A 17,787-nucleotide genomic window follows, 5' to 3' on the forward strand; every position below is an offset into this window, starting at 1 on the left:
CTTTGTTTTGGACCTTATCTTTGCTCGAGCTCAAGCCTTGCCAATGATATCCTGAGCCTGGCCCAAAAAATATATGGGCTCTATATTTAAGTCCAAATTCGGTCAGCTCATAGTCTGATCTGGAATCAGTCCGGCCCGGGTCCAATTCCAACCCTATTAACGAAGGTGTTTCGAAGATTGGCAGCAACAATGTTGAAGGAGGTCAAATCGGGGTGACCCCATTATTCTCCATGAGGCTTCATACATCGAACGCTTCATCAAAATCGCCCCTTTTGCAGCGGACACGGATGAGAATGTTGTAGGAAGAGAGGTTGGGAATAATTGAGGGGTCAGTAGTAGGGATCTTATATAAGACAGTAAACCATCCGAATAAAGTTACCGGTGTCTGTGAAGAAAGTGAGGAAAGCATTTGCAGGACATATCGAGGGGGGGGGGGGGGGGGGGTAGCCTATGGCATGGAGCTGGTGAAAAGCGGTGGCGGCATGCCAACCTTGCTGAGAGGGAGATCCGGCAGATGGAAAAGTTTTTAAGGGTAAAGTCAACGTGGTAGCTCTTCTTGTCCCAGAGGATGGTCTCAGTGGCATTGGGGGGGCAGGTAGCATCGGAGCAACGGGTAGTGGTGAGGTGGTAGATAGAGATTTTATATATACAGTGCTTGCAAAGAAAGTAGTAGGACTCGGAGGACTTCTTGAAGGCGGCAATACGCTTGTTGGGGTTGCACTCCTAGAAAAGGTAGTTGATGGTGGCCATCAAGAGTTCTAGGCGGAGATTAGGGTTAGGGTCCGAGGAAGAGGTGAAGAGGCAGGAGACATGTAAGGAGACGGAGGCTAGCGGACATCATTTTTAGCCAGCTAGTCTAAAGAGGGCAAGGAGGAGGGTTTAATGAAGGGTGGAGGGCGGAGGTTTTGGGTTTTAGGGGTCCACAACAAATTTACCAATTTCATATGTATTATAGGAGGTGAACTAAAACATAATTATTTATTTGTTATGGGTTCACTAATAATTTTACCTATCTTTTCATTCCAGACAAATTGTACCTAGTTTATGATCCAGCCTTATAAGTGATTAAAATCTCTTCCAAGAACTCGTGAGTAATTTTTTCTCATCAGATTAAGGGAAATAATTTAGGTTGAAACTTAAGAATTAATAAGTAATTCTGTATTCAGACAGGGACTTGTATAAGTTTGTTCTGTACAACTAATTCGGCAAAACCTGCGCATGTGAGAGCGCGAAATTGGGACTTGTAAGTTAGTGGAGGTTGAACCAGGGAATTCTACGTAATTCTTCCACACCGACCCGACGATAAGTAACCCCCTTTGGGCCTTTTATTTTTTGAACTCCCTCAAAAACCCGCCCTCCCTCCGTCCGTCCAAACAATCGATTCCCTCTCCAAGGAAAAATTTGATCCAATCCCCTCTGTTTTTAATTTTTATGGCGATTGATCTCTCTGTTGCTAAGATCTATGGCCGATTCTCATGTTTCTCCGAAAGATCGGAAGATTCTTGGTCAAGAAGCAAGAAGCTACGGAAGAGCGATTCAGAAAGATTGCAAGTTTTTCCAAGACGATCGAGGTTTGAAGTCATTAATCTCCTGTTTCGTCTCATTCTTCACGTTTCTTCCCTTTTCCTTTAGGATCAATCTAGAGTTCTTGCAAACTATCTCAGATTTCTGAGATGCGTTACTGTTGTAACCCTAAAACCTTCCCCCCCCTCTTTTCAGATTACTTATCTGTCTTGAAAATAGCTGACGATTCCTGACCAAGAAAATCTACGAACAAGCGACGCTTGACATGCAGACCTCCTTAAGAGACAAATGGTTCAATCAATTTCGCTGGTACGTCTCTTTCTTCTCTTCTCCCACTACTCTTTCTTTGGTTGATCTGAGATCGTCATGATCTTTAGATAAAACCCCAGAAACGCACTTGGCAACCCTACAAATTAATCTCTCTCTTCTTTTTTGGGTTTCATGACAACATTTGCAGTTCCTTTTTCTTATTTTTGCGTGCTTGCAATGTTGCTCTCTTGAAACAAAAAAAGAAGAGGACTCTTGAGATTCGTTTTTAAATAAATACAGGTGGAATTTAAGAAACATGATTTTTATCATTTGTTGGATGGTTTTTGGTTCTTGTTATGTTGATCTCCAAATAAATGCTCAGATGTTCATGGTCATATATTTTATTTCTTGATGATGTTTTTCTTTCTCTTCAGCAATAAACACATCTGTCATATAGTTATCTTGTCTGAAATTAGCTGATGATATGTTTTGGAAGTTGACTATGAGGTGTCAGAAGAATTTTGGAAGATACAAAGAACTGCTCTGGCATATGTTGAATAGTTATATTTTCTCATTACTTTGTCCGACTCTCATCTTTTCTTACTGAATATGCTGATTTTTTCTGTATGTTGTAGATCATTTTGCTCAATTCCTTTGTCTTAATGCTTTACTATATGCTTTCCTCTTAATAAAAGGAATTCTCCTTTTTCTTTAAAATTATCAAAATCTGGTCTTGTAGTTTCTCCTCCTCTTATTCTAATACTCTGATCCTCTCCTTTCAGTTTTCACAGATGTTATCTGTTGTCTAATATTGGTTTATATGGAACTTTGTTTCTTCTGGGAAAAAAAAACTGATTTTCCTTTAGGGGCTAATTTTTTTTGTAGATGTTGATTACCAATTTTGGTAGTAGACATAGTGGATGGAGTTGAAGGCATCCTTTACAGCTAAATCCTATAATGAAGTAATGTGTATTTTGAATCTATTTGTTGCTCATCAAGTCCATGCTTTATGTTCTTATCATGTTGTGGCTTATAGAAAGCTTGGTTAATTTAAACACATGTACTTGTCTTCATATGGTCCATATTGTGGGTTTTCTTTTCAACCAACTTGTAAGATTGTTATCATTATTATTATGCAATTGTTTTTATATAGCCCATGTCAAGGATTTTCTTTTAGACTATTATGAAATATCATTAGGTATTTATGTTCTTATGGCTATGTTTTTGGGTTTTTTTCTTAAATCGTAATGTGAGATTGTTATTTACGGGCATTTGAATGGCTTAAGCTGTGGTTTATATATGTTTTGGTTAAACTTGTCATGTACTTGTATTTGTACAGCTCATCTTGTGGCATTTCTTATAAATTGTTATGAATGATTGTTATATATTTTTGTTCCTTTGGCCTATGTCATGGCCAATATATGGCTTGGTTGGTTTAAATTTATTATATACTTGTGCTTCCTTGGCCCATGTCATGCCTTATAAATGGTTTGGTTAAAAGCGATATATGCTTTTATTTATATAACCCATTTTTTGGCTTTTCTTATAAAATCATTGTGAAGGGTTATGTCAGTGGATTTTTTTAATCATTATGTGGAAGTGTTATATACTTGTAGTCATATGGCTCATGTTGCAGCTTATATAAGAGTTGTTATGAAGAATTTTTATATACTTGTGTTTATATAGCCCATGTCGAGGCTTCTTGTTCTAGATTATTGTGTAGGTCCATCATCTACTTGTGTTCCTTTTTCTTGTATTTAAACTCTTCTTTTAAATCGTTATGTGGAATTATTGGCCAATGTCTTGGCACGTAAATGCTTTGGTTAAACTTGTTAATATTTGTATAGCCCATCTTGTGGCTTTTCTTATAAATCCTTTTGAAGAAATATAAGTTAGTGGAATTTTTTACATCATTATGTTGAATTGTAGTATATTTGCTGTCACATGGCCCATGTCATGGCTTATGTAATATGATTAAACTTGTTATGTACTTGCATTTTTGCAACCCATATTATGGTTTTTTATGAATTATTATCAAGAATTGTTATATACTTGTCTTCATATAGCCCATGTCAAGGCTTCTTGTTTTGGATTGTTGTGCAGGACCATTATTTACTTGTATTACTTTTTCTCATGTTTTGGATTTTCTTTTAAACTATTATGTTGAATTATTTACCTATGCTGTGGCTTGTAAATATTTTGGTTAAATTTGTTAATACTTGTATAGCCTATGTCGTGGCTTTGCTTATATATCTTTTTGAAGAATTATAAGTCTATGGATTTTTTTATATAATTATCGAATTGTTATATTTGCTTTCACATGGCTCATGTCGTGGCATGTATATAATATGTTTAAACTTGTTATGTACTTGTATTTCTGTAGTCCATGATGTCGTTTTTCTTGTAAATTGTTCTGAAGAATTGTCATATACTTGTGTTCATATAGCCCATGTTGAGGCTTCTTGTTTTGGATTATTATGTAGGACCATTATTTACTTGTGTTACTTTTCCCCGTGTTTTGTCTTTTCTTTTATACCGTTATGTGGAATTATTTGCCTATGTCGTGGCTTTTCTATTAACTCATTGTGAAGGCTTATAAGTCAGTGGATTTCTTTATATCATTATGTGGAATTGGTTTATATTTGTTTGCACATGGTCCATGCCATAGGTTATATATAATTTGGCCAAACTTGTTATATACATATTTTTTGTTTGACCATATTATGGTTTTCCTTATAAATTGTCATGAAGAATTGTTACATACTTGTGTTTGCAGAGCTCATGTTGAGGCCTCTTGTTTTGAATTATTGTGCAGATCCATTACTTACTTGTGTTACTTTTTGGCATTTCTTTAAAATGTTATGTGGGATTATTGGCCCTTGTCATGCCATATCAAGGTTTTGGTTAAACTTGTTAATATTTGTATAGCCCATGGTGTGGCTTTTCTTATAGATTATTGTAAAGCATTAGATGTCGATGGTTTTTGTATCATGTTCTGGAATTGTTATATTCTTGCTCTCATATGGCCCATGTCGTGGCATATATTTAATTTGGTTAAATGTAGCCCAGATAGTGGTTTTTCTTGTAAATTGTCATGAAGAATTGTTATATACTTGTGTTCGTATAGTCCATGCCGCGGCTTCTTGTTTTGGATTATTGTGCAGGACTATCACTTACTTGGGTTCCAATTTCTGGTTTTTTGGCTTTTATTTTATGGCCTGTTATGTGGAATTATTCGCCCATGTTGTGGCTTGGAAATGTTTTGGGTAAGCTTGGTAATATTTACATACCTCATCTCATGGCACTTCTTACAAATCATCATGAAGGTTATATGTCAATGGATTTTTTTTTAGTTATTATGTTATACTGTTATATACTTGCTTTCGCATGGCCCACGTCGTGGCTTATATATAATTTGGTTAAACTTGTTATGTAATACTTTCTAGCCCATATTATGGTTTTTCTTGAAAACTGTTATGAGGAATTATTATATACTTGTGTTCATATAGCCCTTGTCGAGGCTTATATATAATTTGACTAAACTTGTTATATATTTGATTTTTATAGCCATACCACGTTTTTTCTTATAAATTGTTATATAGAATTGTTAAGTACTTGTTTTGATATAGTCTATGTCGAGGCTTCTTATTTTGGATTATTGTGCAAGAGCAATATCTACTTGTGTTTCTTCATCCCCTGTTTTGGCTTTTTCTTTAAATATTATATGGATATATCGGCCTATCTCGTAGCTTGTAAATGTTTTGGTTATTGTTAATATTGTATAGCCTATGTCATGGCTTTTCTTATAAATCATTGTGAAGAATTATATGTCAGTGGAAGTTTTATATCATTATATGGAACTCTTGCGTACTTACTTCATGGGCCATGTTATGGCTTATTTATATTTTGGTTAGACTTGTTATATACTTGCATTTTTGTAGCCTATATTGTGGTTTATCTTATAAACTGTCATGAAGAAATGTTATATACTTGTGTTTATATAGGCCATATCGAGGCTTCTTGTTCTAGATTATTGTGCAGTACACATCATTTACTTGTGTTCCTTTTTCTCGTATTTTAGCTTTTCTTATAAATTGTTATGTGGAATTATTGGCCCATGTCATGGGTCGTAAATGTTTTGGTTAAACTTGTTAATATTTGTATAGCCCATGTTGTGGCTTTTCTTTATAAATCCTATTGAAAAATTATAAGTTAGTGGATTTTTTTTATATCATTATGTTCAATTGTAGTATAACTGCTTTCACATGGCCTTTGTCGTGGCTTATATATAATATGGTTAAACTTGTAACATACTTGATTTTTTGAAGCCCAGTTATGGTCTTTTTTTATAAATTGTTATGAAGAATTGTTATATACTTGCGCTCATATAGCCCATGTCAAGGCTTCTGGTTTTGGATTATTGTGCAGGGCCATTATTTACTTGCATTACTTTTTCTCATGTTTTGGCTTTTCTTTTAAACCGTTGTGGAATTATTGGCCCATGTCGTGGCTTGTAAATGTTTTGGTTAAATTTGTCAATACTTGTATAGCCCATGTTGTGGCTTTTCTTATAAATCATTGTGAAGAATTATAGGTAAGCGGATTTTTTATATGTGGAATAGTTATATACTTGCTTTCACATGGCCCATGTTGTGGCTTATATGTAATTTGACTATACTTGTTATGTACATATTTTTTGTTGCCCATATTGTGGTTTTTCATAAAAATTGTTAGGAAGAATTGTTATATACTTGTGTTTGTAAAGCCCATGTCGAGGCTTCTTGTTTTGAATTATTGTGCAGGTCCATTATTTAGTTGTATTACTTTTTTCCATATTTTGGCACTTCTTTAAACCGTTATGTGGAACTATTGGCCCATGTCGTGGCTTATATATGTTTTGGTTAAACTTGTTAATATTCATATAGCCCATGTCGTGGCTTTTCTTATAGATTATTGTATTAGACATCAGTGGATTTTTTGTATCATTTTGTGGAATTGTTATTACTTGCTTTCACATGGCCTATTTCATGGTTTATATTTAAATGTAGCTCATATTATGGTTGTTCGTATAAATTGTCATGATGAATTGCTATGTGCTTGTGTTCATACAGCTCCATGTCGAGGCTTCTTATTTGGATGATTATGCAGCACCATTACTTGTCTTCCATTTTCCGGTGTTTTGGCTTTTATTTTATAACCTATTATATGGAATTATTGGCCCATGTCGTGGCTTGCAAATGTTTTGGTTAAACTTGGTAATATTTGTATAGCCCATATCGTGGCACATTTTACAAATCAATTTAAAGGTTTATATGTTAGTGCATATTTTAATTTGTTATGTTATACTGTTATATACTTGCTTTAGTATAGCCCATGTCGTGGCTTGTATATAATTTGGTTAAACTTGTTATAATTTCTAGCCCATATTATGGTTTTTCTTATAAATTTTTATGTTGAACTATTATATACTTGTGTTGATACAGCCCATGTCGAGGCTTATATGTAATCTGGCTAAACTTCTTGTGTATTTGATTTTTGCAACCATATTGTGGTTTTTCTTATAAATTATGATGTAGAATAGTTAAATACTTGTTTTTATATGGCCCACGTTGTGGCTTCTTGTTTTGGATTATTGTGCAGGACTGATATCTACTTGTGTTCCTTCATTCCATGATTTGGCTTCTAAATGTTTTGGTTAAACCTGTGAATATTTGTATAGCCCATGTGGTGGCTTTTCTTACGTACCCTTTTGAAGAATTATAAGTCATTGATTTTTTTTTTTTTATATCATTATGTGGAATTGTAATACATTTGCTTTTGCATGGCCCATGTCGGGGCTTGTATATAATATAGTTAAAACTTACTATGTTCTTGTATTTTTATAGCCCATGTTATCGTTTTTCTTATAAATTGTTATGAAGAATTGTTATATACTTGTGTTCTATAGCCCATGTCAAGGCATCTTGCTTTGGATTATTGTGCAAGCCAGTTATTTACTTGTGTTACGTTTTCCTATGTTTTGGGTTATCTTTTAAACTATTATGTGATATTATTGGCCCATGCTGTGGCTTGTAAATGTTTTGGTTAAATTTGTCAATATTTGTATGGCCCATGTCTTGGTTTTTGTTATAAATCCTTGTGAAGGATTATATGTTGGTGGATTTTTTTATATCATTATATGCAACTGCTATATACTTGCTTTCACATGGTCCATGTCACGGCTTATATATATAATTTGGCTAAACTTGTTATGTACATATTTTTGGTTGTGCATATTGTTGTTTTTTCTTATAAATTGTCATGAAGAACTGTTATATTCGTTTTTGCAGAGTCCATGTCGAGGCTTCTTGTTTTGAATTACTGTGCAGGTCCATTATTTACTTGTGTTACTTTTCCCATGTTTTAACATTTTTTTAAACTCTTATATGGAATTATTGGCCCGCATCATGGCTTATAAATGTTTTGGTTAAACTTTTCTATATTTGTATAGCTCATGTCGTGGTTCTTCTTATAGATTATTGTAAAGTATTAGATGTCATGATTTATCACGATCCTTAGTGATCTTAAACTTAAACTTTGATACCACTAAATCTGTCACACCTCGAACCCAGAGCGTAATAGATGCCACATACCTATATAGCGGACCATAAAAGCATGCAAGACTATAGATCATAATAAAACAATAATAATTCTTAAAAAAATATTTAATCAAGAATTTATTCAAATAATTCTTACAATAGCTCCAACATGACATAAGTCAACATATGCTAATTATTTAAATCAAATAAATTTTCTAACTAGTCTGATTAAAATTCTAATAATTGAAAGTATTTTCAAAAAAACTAGCACACTCTCCAAGCCTCAAGCAATTATGTATCCGGATTTGAAAAACAAAGAAAACATAATTATGAGTAGGGCTGCAAATGGGTCGGGTCGGGTCTTGAGTGACTCCGATCTGACCTGGCTTTTTGTTCGAGTTCTAATTTTGGACTCAAAGCCGACCCGGTTGAAAATCGGGTTGGGTCGGGTCGGGTCCATGCCTACAAATTTTGACTCGACGGATCATTCGGGTCGGATCCGGATCTATGTATCTTTATATTCAAAGTTCCACTATATAATAGTAAATAACATCAAGCAAAAAAAATGGGTCGGGTCCGGATCCAGGCTGAGATTGGGTGGACCCGACCCGACTCAAAAAAATAGAACAGGTCCAACTTTAGGAGCCGACCCGGCCCCACGGGTCCTAAAATTCGGGTCGAGTCGGGTCTTACGCGGGTCGGGTTGGGTCATGGGTCGATCCGACCCACTTACAATCCTAATAATGAGCTACACTAGCTTAGTAAGCAACGTAATTTTCCAAAGTGGGGTCAAGCATGCCAAATAATTAATTAAAAGCACAAAATATTGATTAAAAAATAAATTATTTTTTGAATAGTGCATTTTTTTTTGAAGTATACTTAGTGGTGCAAATGGTCGGGTCGGATCGGGTCCTGAGGGACCCCGACTCAACTCGGTTTTTTGTTCGGGTTCTAATTTTGGATCCAGACCCAACCCGGTTGAAGATTGGGTTCGGTCCGGGTCCGGGTCCGGGTCCGGGTCGGGTCCGGGTCCGGGTCGGGTCCGGGTCCGGGTCCCAGTCCGAGTCGGATCCGGTCCGAGTTGGGTCTACTCTCTCTTCTTCTCCAAAATAGGGGAGTCTATCTCGCCCTTGATGGGATCTAGGGGTGGCTATGGTGGCCAGCTCCGATTGTGATAGGAGGCAGCTCAGCCAACCTCGGCGGCCGATGACGGCAAGCAAGGGTCGATGTGGCGAGGGAAAATAGACTGAAATAAGGCTTCCCTGTTTCGGGCCGTTTTTCGGTGATTCGCTATCCAAAACAAGGCCAATCGTCCTACAACAAGAAAAGAGAGAAAGGAAGAAGAAGGGAGTGCTTACCTCGGTTCGGGAGGGTTTCGACGACTCCTTCCGGTGACAAGACGAGGGTGAAGGTCAGAGGAAGGTCTCGAAATTGATGGCTTAATCTTGGGTGAATTCGAAGGAGAAGGGAACAAGATCTTAAATAATTGATCCCAGGTCTTATCTAGTCGATCTCTAGATTGCGATGAACTCCCAATTCATCACGATTGGGAATGAAGAAGACTCCAACCGACACTAAAGAGAGGAGAGAGAATATGGTAAGAAGAAGAGAGAGCCGTGAGGCCCTCTCTCCTTCCCTCCCTCTCCTTCCTGAAGTAGAGGAAGGCCCTCGACGATGCTTGTGGTCGGTGACCCCTAGCGGCCGACGACCCATGGCGGTGTCGGCGGCGTGTCAAGCCGGACGATGATCGGCAAAAACAAAAGAAAAGAACGTGAAACAAGGGAGACCCTGTTCACGATCATTCCGGAGAGTCGCCGGCTGGATTCGAGGTAATAATGGTGGCCCAAAACTGGAAAAAAGGAAGAGAGGAAGCTTGATAACCTTATCTTACCTCTGGTGAACTCTCTTGGCTAGATCGACGGCGAAATCTCCGAGCAATCCCCATGGAATAATTCGAGAGTAATCTCAACAAAAATAGACTCAAATTGGCAGCGAACTTGGGTGATTAATGGTGAGGATTGAAGGAGGGGTGAGGTTTGCTTAAATAGACATGAAGGCTAGGGTTTTCTAGCCTCTGATGCAGTCAAAGAGGAGCCAGAGTCGGTCTTCTCTTTCGACTAAATAGGAAACTTCGTTCCCTTTTTTTTTGTGGGTCCGATCTTACTTTGTGCTAGGCTTTGGGTCGGTTAGTGGGCCGGGCCCTCACAAAAACTTTGTTCCTTAAATAATTTCGTCCTCCAAATTAACATATCTGAAGGCTTTAAAAAGTTGAAAATACTCAATTCTTATCTCATCCTCAAGCTCTTAAGTAGTCTCCATAACTATAAAAGAAATCCAAACCAAAGTCCTCTAAATACTTTTCAACTTAGAATTAATATTTTTGACAAAATTCGAAACAACTTAACCCGCCACACTTTCGCAGCACAACTCCGATAAAAACCCACTGAAATATTTGAGTTGTCAAAATAATTTTTGAATCAATAAGACCCCCAAATTGGTCAAACCCCGCAATTTATAACCCATACGCAAATTGTCCATCAAAAACCAAACCCTATAGATCACTTCTAGCATAACCGCTAGAAATCTTAAACTAAAATTTTAATGTCACTTATGCCACAGTCTCTAGTAATCTTAAACCTTAAGCTCTGATACCACTTTTGTCATGCTTTGAACCCAACACCCAGGTCGGCTATGTGACACAACCACATACTGCCTACGGCAAAGCCCTAAAGAATATGTAAGGCTTGAAAATTTATTACAACTTCAATATTATTGAACAATAATGATCTCATTTCAAAATTGGTATAATTACAAAATTTAGTCATCCAGCTAATTTCAGTGATAATTTATCTATTTATTCTTTTACCAGTGATTCTAACTACAACTAAGTACCAAACATTCTGCAACTCTGAAAGAAAAAGAAAAGAGGTGCTGTGAGCTTTACAGCCAGTAAGAATCTCCATACATTCACAGCAACACATTAATATAAGTTTGAAAATAGCAAAAAATTATTATACACATCATGAAATCACAAATCGACTATCAATAATGCTCAAATAAACTATATACATATATATATCAAATATCAATAGAAATATAAACACTCAAGAGGGATAAATTATACGGTATCTCATAAATCTCCAATAGTGTTTTCATGCAGCTTTTTATTCCATTTCTTTTTAGCTCATTTTGGATCCAACATTAATTATCTTTTCGACTTTGGGCCAAATTTTGGTCACGTTTTTTTTTGTGATGGGGCAATCAATAGGTGTCACATTTTTTGCCTGTGATAGAGCAATCGATAGTGCCACATTTTCAGCCTTTGATGGGGCAATCGATGATAATGAGATCAGCTAGAGACCATATTCATTTCAATGAAGTTCACATTTACACATCAATTTTTTTTATTTCCAACTTTAGACTAACCTTGACTGTGTTTTCCGCCCGTGGCTGGGCAATCGATAAGTGTCATATTTCTAGCCTGTGATATGGTAATCGAAAAGTGTCACATTTTTCATCCATGATAGGGCAATCAATAAGTGTCACATTTTACGACCGTGACAGAGTAATCAATATAATATGATTAGTCTAAAGCACCACATTCATTAGTCTAATTATGCTAATAGTCACTACTTTTTTTCCCAAGAAAGAGAGTTGGTACCATGTTACATCTTACCATGGGCCCATAGCCATTCATGGTCAACAGTCTCCATTCGAGCTCTTCCCCCATTAATCCTCTTTTATTTCATGCATGAACCAATCACCGAGAAATGCTGGTCATTTATTCATAGGAATCATGGAAATGGATATCTTTTTCCATATTTGTAGAATATTTTGCTTCATTTTTATGTTAATGAATCGAAACTAGTAAAAAATTTTAGCTCTCCCTCATAGTTACTATTTTAAGATTTAGAGGAGGGTCTACTTTGCTATCTTCTTTTGGATGAACAACTGTATGAATTCTTAGTTTTGATTCATTATTTTCAAAATATTATACAAAACACCTAGTATAAGTTATTTACACTAATGGTCTACTGACTCGTGATTAGGATTGAGATAGTTAAAAGGAATGCGTAGATACTGAAAGAATGAGAACTTTTCATAGCTTGTCTCTGGTATGAGAAAATATTACTACCTCGATCTAATAGTCATCGACCTTCAACTATTTTAACCGATAATTCATTTATACTTGCTGAGTTTGTCTTTCTTTTTGACGACTTGGTTTTCGAGGAAGCTCTTGTTGGAAAAAATCCAAGATGTTTAGGATCTGGCAATGATGCATCCTTGCAGCCCAATATCAACACCACAGAGGACATCGTCGGCCTGTCTTTTGGACTTTCTTGAACACACGATAAGCCAACCTTTATACAGTTCAAGGCTTCAACCATGGAAATTGAGTGGCTGATTGATTTATCCACTAGTTTCAAACCATCGCCATGGATCCATAAACTCCATGCCTGAAAGAAATATTACATCACTATCATGATTTAATGAAAAACATGAGGAACATATGAACAGATTTAACCATTATTTTTCTAGTCTTACATGTGCTAGAAGGTTTCCTTCATGCTCGGATATGGAAACGCCTCTGTTCTTCTTGCCACTAATTATTTCAAGTACTAAGACACGAAAACTGAATACATCAGATTTCACCGAGAAGACACCATCCATGGCTTACTCAGGAGACATGTATCCATTGCATTTATCATTAAGATGATTACTTTTTTTTTTTTGAAGAATAAATATCACAACAATGAAAAGGTAAATAATACTTACTACGTCCCCACAACTCTCCGAGTATTTAGTGCTGTCTCATCCTCTCGAAATATTCTTGCCAAGCCGAAGTCTGATATTTTAGGGTTCATATCTTTATCAAGAAGAATGTTACTCGCTTTAAGATCCCTGTGAATAATTCTAAGTCTCAAGTCTCGGTGTAGGTAGAGAAGACCTTGAGCAATCCCTTCTATAATGTTGTAGCGGGTTTGCCAATCTAGTAACACACCTTTATCTTTATCTGCCCAAAGTTTACTTTATGTTAGCCTTACTCGCAAAAATATTAAAGAAACGAAATATCAGTCCGCCTCAGATTGACACATAAAGCAAATAAAGCATATAACCCAAGAGTTAGCAAATAAAGCAAGCTTACACACGTATTTACCCCAAGAGTAGTTGAGGAAACTAGGACAAAAATATGCCGGTTAGTGTTAAAACCTGGTATTGACTTGTCTTCAAAGATTAGTTACAGCGTGGTGGTAGATTCAGAAGAATCATTATAACATGCTTAAGCTTGATGAAGTTGGCCACCTCCACAAGGCCAGCCACTCCCTAATTGTCATTAGCCTAAAGAGTAGTGCTTTAAGCGACCCTACTTCAAGGTTCATTTTCAGATGAGTGCGCCCAGCTATGTGTTTTCGATTTCCAGTACTCTTCCATTTGATCAGCAATGGTGGGTTACTGATTTAGTGCAAAGGTTAGTATTTATTGAACTGAGTATTTTCTTGAAGTCTTGAACTAAGCATTAGAAGGTATCGATTATGCTATGATTGTCTTAATCTAATCAGGAACAGGAAACAAAGATAAGGAAGAGAATAGAAGATTAACTAACCAAACAGGAAGGCGTCCAAGCTTTTATTAGGCATGTATTCATATACCAGCATCCTTTCCTCTCCTTGAGAGCAGCAACCAAGAAGCCGAACTAGGTTTCAGTGCTGAAGCTTGGCAATCAGCATCACTTCATTCATGAATTCATCAGCGCCCTGTGCCGAAGTCTTTGAAAGCCTCTTCACAGCTATTTCTTGCTCCTCTCCAAGCATTCCCTGAAATCATCACATTCAGCATTGCTATACTTAAGAGTACTAAATCTGGAGGCAGTATCAAACTGATCGAAAGCCTTGAACGCAACATTGTATTCAGAGTGCTGAAATTAGGACCCTACATCGACTGAGACCTACATGGTGACATTCTACTAAGTTCAGCTGGTAAACTATAAAATTACTTTGTACACGGGACCGAAGCCACCCTTTCCAAGCTTGTTTTGGATTGAGAAGTTGTCGGTCGCTGCAATGATTGTCTCCAGATCAAATAGAGGAAGCTCCCAGTCCTCGTCCTTGTATTCGTTGTTGCGGTGACTAGCGAAGGGAATGACATTTAAGGTAGCTGCTGCACTAGTCACAATTAATTAGTAATCACTACTTATGGCTGCATATTGCGTGGGGGACTAATTTTACCTGTTCTTCTCCTTCTCTTCATTCGAACGCAAATGCCCACCACAGCAAGCAGCAGAATCCCCACAATAGAGCCCACCACAATCCCAACTATGGTACGTGAATGTGAATGATTTGATCTTAGGGCTGAAACATCAGCACCGTTGTATAAGTACATGATGAACATTCTTTTGTTTTCCTTTTTGTTTTTTTTGAATTTCTTTTTTTATTTTTGGATCGTCCAGAAGTTCCACATATAAATTGGGATGAATATTGATTGCTTGACTTAGCCCGAGCTTTAAATGGGTTAGGCCAAGTTATCAATTAGTTTGTTTGATTTTGGATTTTTAACAAAACTTTTAAATGGGGACAGACTGAAAACTTCTAATTTGAGCCAGGAGAGTGGTGTTTTGAGCGACCCTACTTAAAGATTCCTTTCAGATTAGTGTGTGTGCCTGAAAAGTCTACAAGCTCTAATTTTAACTCCAAATCTGATCCAAATTTACTCGTGCCTGGTTGGTTGCCCATGCCAAAGTCGGCCCAGCCCGTCAATCCTCGAGCTGGCCTGGACCCACTTCCAGTCCCACAATGAATACTTGAATGTAGTATTATTTATTTTATAGATATAATGAGCATGAATTGCAATGCAAAAAATTAATTTCTAATAGGATTTAAATGGAAATTATGATTGTTTTAAAAAATTAAAACCTACTCATATAATGGACTTCATGTGAAACTTTGAAATTAAAAAAAGTCACCCGAGCAATCAAATATTATGGACCATATTTAGCTGTTTATGGGCAAAATCTAGACCTGGGCCATCTGCAGCCCATGTAAAGGTGGATCATGTCCTATGCCTTGATTTGTGCTCTACTACCATTATAGGGCTGAAAATGGGTTTGGGCCGGTCTTCAAGTCGGGCTACAGGCGAGGCCCGAAAGAATTAAGACCGATTTTGGGATTAAATATAAAGCCCATTTATTTTCCATCCGAGCTCGAGTGGCCCATCCTTGGCCCCACCGGAGCTCAATTCTGGACAAGACCGAAACAGAGCCCAAATTTAGGCTTAGGCCCATTTATTTTTGATTATCAGATGGTTGCTAATGTAAAGCTATGGTATTTCATTAAAAAAAAGTGAAGCAACGGTATGAATGATTGAGAGATTAAGCTTGAATCGGGTTGGTAGGCCAATTTTTCAGCCCAAATAGATAATTTGGGCCTGCTCCATTGGGTTCGGGTCGGGCCCTAGTCTATGCTTAGGTGGGGCCCTGGCTGAAATTTTTCAATACCTTTCGAGCAAACGCCCAATCCAAAATCTCAAAAAATTCTCAAGCCAGCCTGTGGTTAAGAGGTTTTTCGGTCGAGCCGGTCCATTTTGAGCCCAAACGCTAAAGACAGTAGTCGTCTTCCCCTAAACTAAAATGAAAACACGGTTAGTTAGTTGTCCCATCAGTTTCTCAAGTCGATTTCCTGTGTCCCCACCAACAGGCGTGTTAGCTACACTCGGCCTCTAAACCAAGCCAGACTCACACCAAACAGAACAAACTAGATTGCATACACCCTATAGCAGCGTACAAAGTCCATCCTTGAACCAGTACAAACTGGCACCCGCATCGGGATGCAGACAAATGCCGATTTTCGGCTTCCATTGATCCAAAGGTATAAATCTTTCTAGTGTGCAGTTGCTGACCTCAGTAAATGAAACAGTACATACCTAGATTGGCCGCTGCTAGCTAGACGTAGAGATTCTGTCCGCCAGAGGGAAACACTCTAATATCAGTGAGCTCCGTTGTCCAAATTATGCATCCGGTCCCATTGATATTAGCATTAGCATAGGCCGTGCATGAACAATTTCTTAAGCACGTCGCCCTACACTCATCCACTCCCGTGCTCCACTCCACCGTCGACCTCGACGTGTTCGGCAGCTTTGCCTCCTCTATTGTCGCAAACCGATCAGTCCCGTTCCGGTAGTCCAGCTCCGTCATCCTCGCGCACCCGTCTTTTTCTTCTCTAAGATCCTAATTTCGTGGGGACCTAGGCTTAAATCCCTGCAAACAACTACATACCGGTGAGTTCTTCGGATTACAGACCCCGTAAGCCCCGCATTGTGACATATAATTGCATATGTCCTTCGGCTCAGACATGTAGATGCTCCACATTTGGCTATCATCAAGCCAGTCAAGGCGTTGGACCTGGCCGGTGTAGTTCACGGTAAGCGTCGAGATGATGGACGTGCTGATGGTGTTGTACATGTAGAAGACCTCGTCGTTCTTGATGACAAAGTCCTATATGAAGGTCTTCTTGAGCATAGGATCCGGGATGTTACAAAAGTTTTGCCCGTTCCATGGCCCGACACGCCACCGTAGGTTTGAGTCTTCTAACAAAATTATCTGGGGTTCGCCATGGAGATCCAAAACTATGGTGTAGGGAACCGGTGCTGGGTTGCTAGGACTGGCCCACGATGTGAGCTTACGATCGAGGCCACTCGTTAGGTTCCACCCGTGCTTCATTCCCGCGAGCAGAGTGTCGGTCGGGTAGTCGGAGCTCTGCCATGCAAGGCTCCCTAGAACAATATTACCGTCGCCCTTAGCCTCTTTAAGATGAAATTGCCATCGTCTAAGAGTTGCGCGACTGGACTAGCGAGGCCTAACAAGCCCGAGGACCAGATGGTTTTAGAGTTCTGGTCGGTGATGATGAGAGTTTTATTGGCGGTGATTGACAGGCTGCCGTTGCGCTCAGAGATCGGGTGCTGGAGATTGGCAACCCACACGTGGTACGAGGTAAGACCTTGTACCATATGCCGACGTAACGATTGTTAGTGTTGATAGGGCTGAAGAATCCTAAGATGAATCTCTCGTCAGCTGAGATCAACTCTTGGGGGTCATAGAGGGGTTGGCCTCGGGCTAGGGTGTCGCCTCCAACGGAGAGAGAGAAATAAGAAGAAAGGATCAAGAAGAGAAAGAGTAGGGCTACAGGTAGCCAGCCCATCCTGCCAAACAGCTCCATTTCGAAGAAAACGTTGCAGACTCAATACGGAATTCGATGCTTCTGAAGTTATATGGCTTGTAGTACTTCTTACCTTGCGAGTTGATTTGTTGAATAAATTAGGGGATGAGGTGAGTATTGGGCCGCGTCATCTGGTCGGACCTATTCAAAATTCCAATATGTTGTGTGGCGACGAGACCATTGTCCTTTCGTTGCAGAAAACACATGGGTTGGTCAAAGGTGTGACT

At 38.2% G+C, this 17,787-nt stretch overlaps 1 long non-coding RNA gene and 1 pseudogene across 2 annotated transcripts; one reads left to right on the forward strand and one right to left on the reverse strand.

Moving 5' to 3' along the window:
• The first annotated feature begins 1,334 nt into the window (after positions 1 to 1,334).
• Positions 1,335 to 6,397, forward strand: LOC113461057 (uncharacterized). Its single transcript, XR_003383031.4, has 2 exons — positions 1,335 to 1,571; positions 1,720 to 6,397. It is a non-coding gene; the product is annotated as an uncharacterized LOC113461057 (long non-coding RNA).
• Positions 6,398 to 12,435: 6,038 nt separating this feature from the next.
• LOC149768637 (receptor-like serine/threonine-protein kinase SD1-7) lies at positions 12,436 to 17,560 on the reverse strand (annotated as a pseudogene). The gene is made up of 7 exons (XR_016413378.1): positions 16,260 to 17,560; positions 14,579 to 14,701; positions 14,347 to 14,510; positions 13,957 to 14,167; positions 13,128 to 13,365; positions 12,897 to 13,071; positions 12,436 to 12,808 (listed from the first exon to the last, which is right to left on the reverse strand). The product of XR_016413378.1 is annotated as a receptor-like serine/threonine-protein kinase SD1-7 (transcript).
• Between the last annotated feature and the right edge of the window lie 227 nt (positions 17,561 to 17,787).

The sequence above is a fragment of the Phoenix dactylifera genome, chromosome 1 (genome assembly GCF_051530095.1).
Source record: "Phoenix dactylifera cultivar Ajwa chromosome 1, Ajwa_hap1_PhDact_Kaust_v1.1, whole genome shotgun sequence".
Lineage (NCBI taxonomy): Eukaryota > Viridiplantae > Streptophyta > Magnoliopsida > Arecales > Arecaceae > Phoenix > Phoenix dactylifera.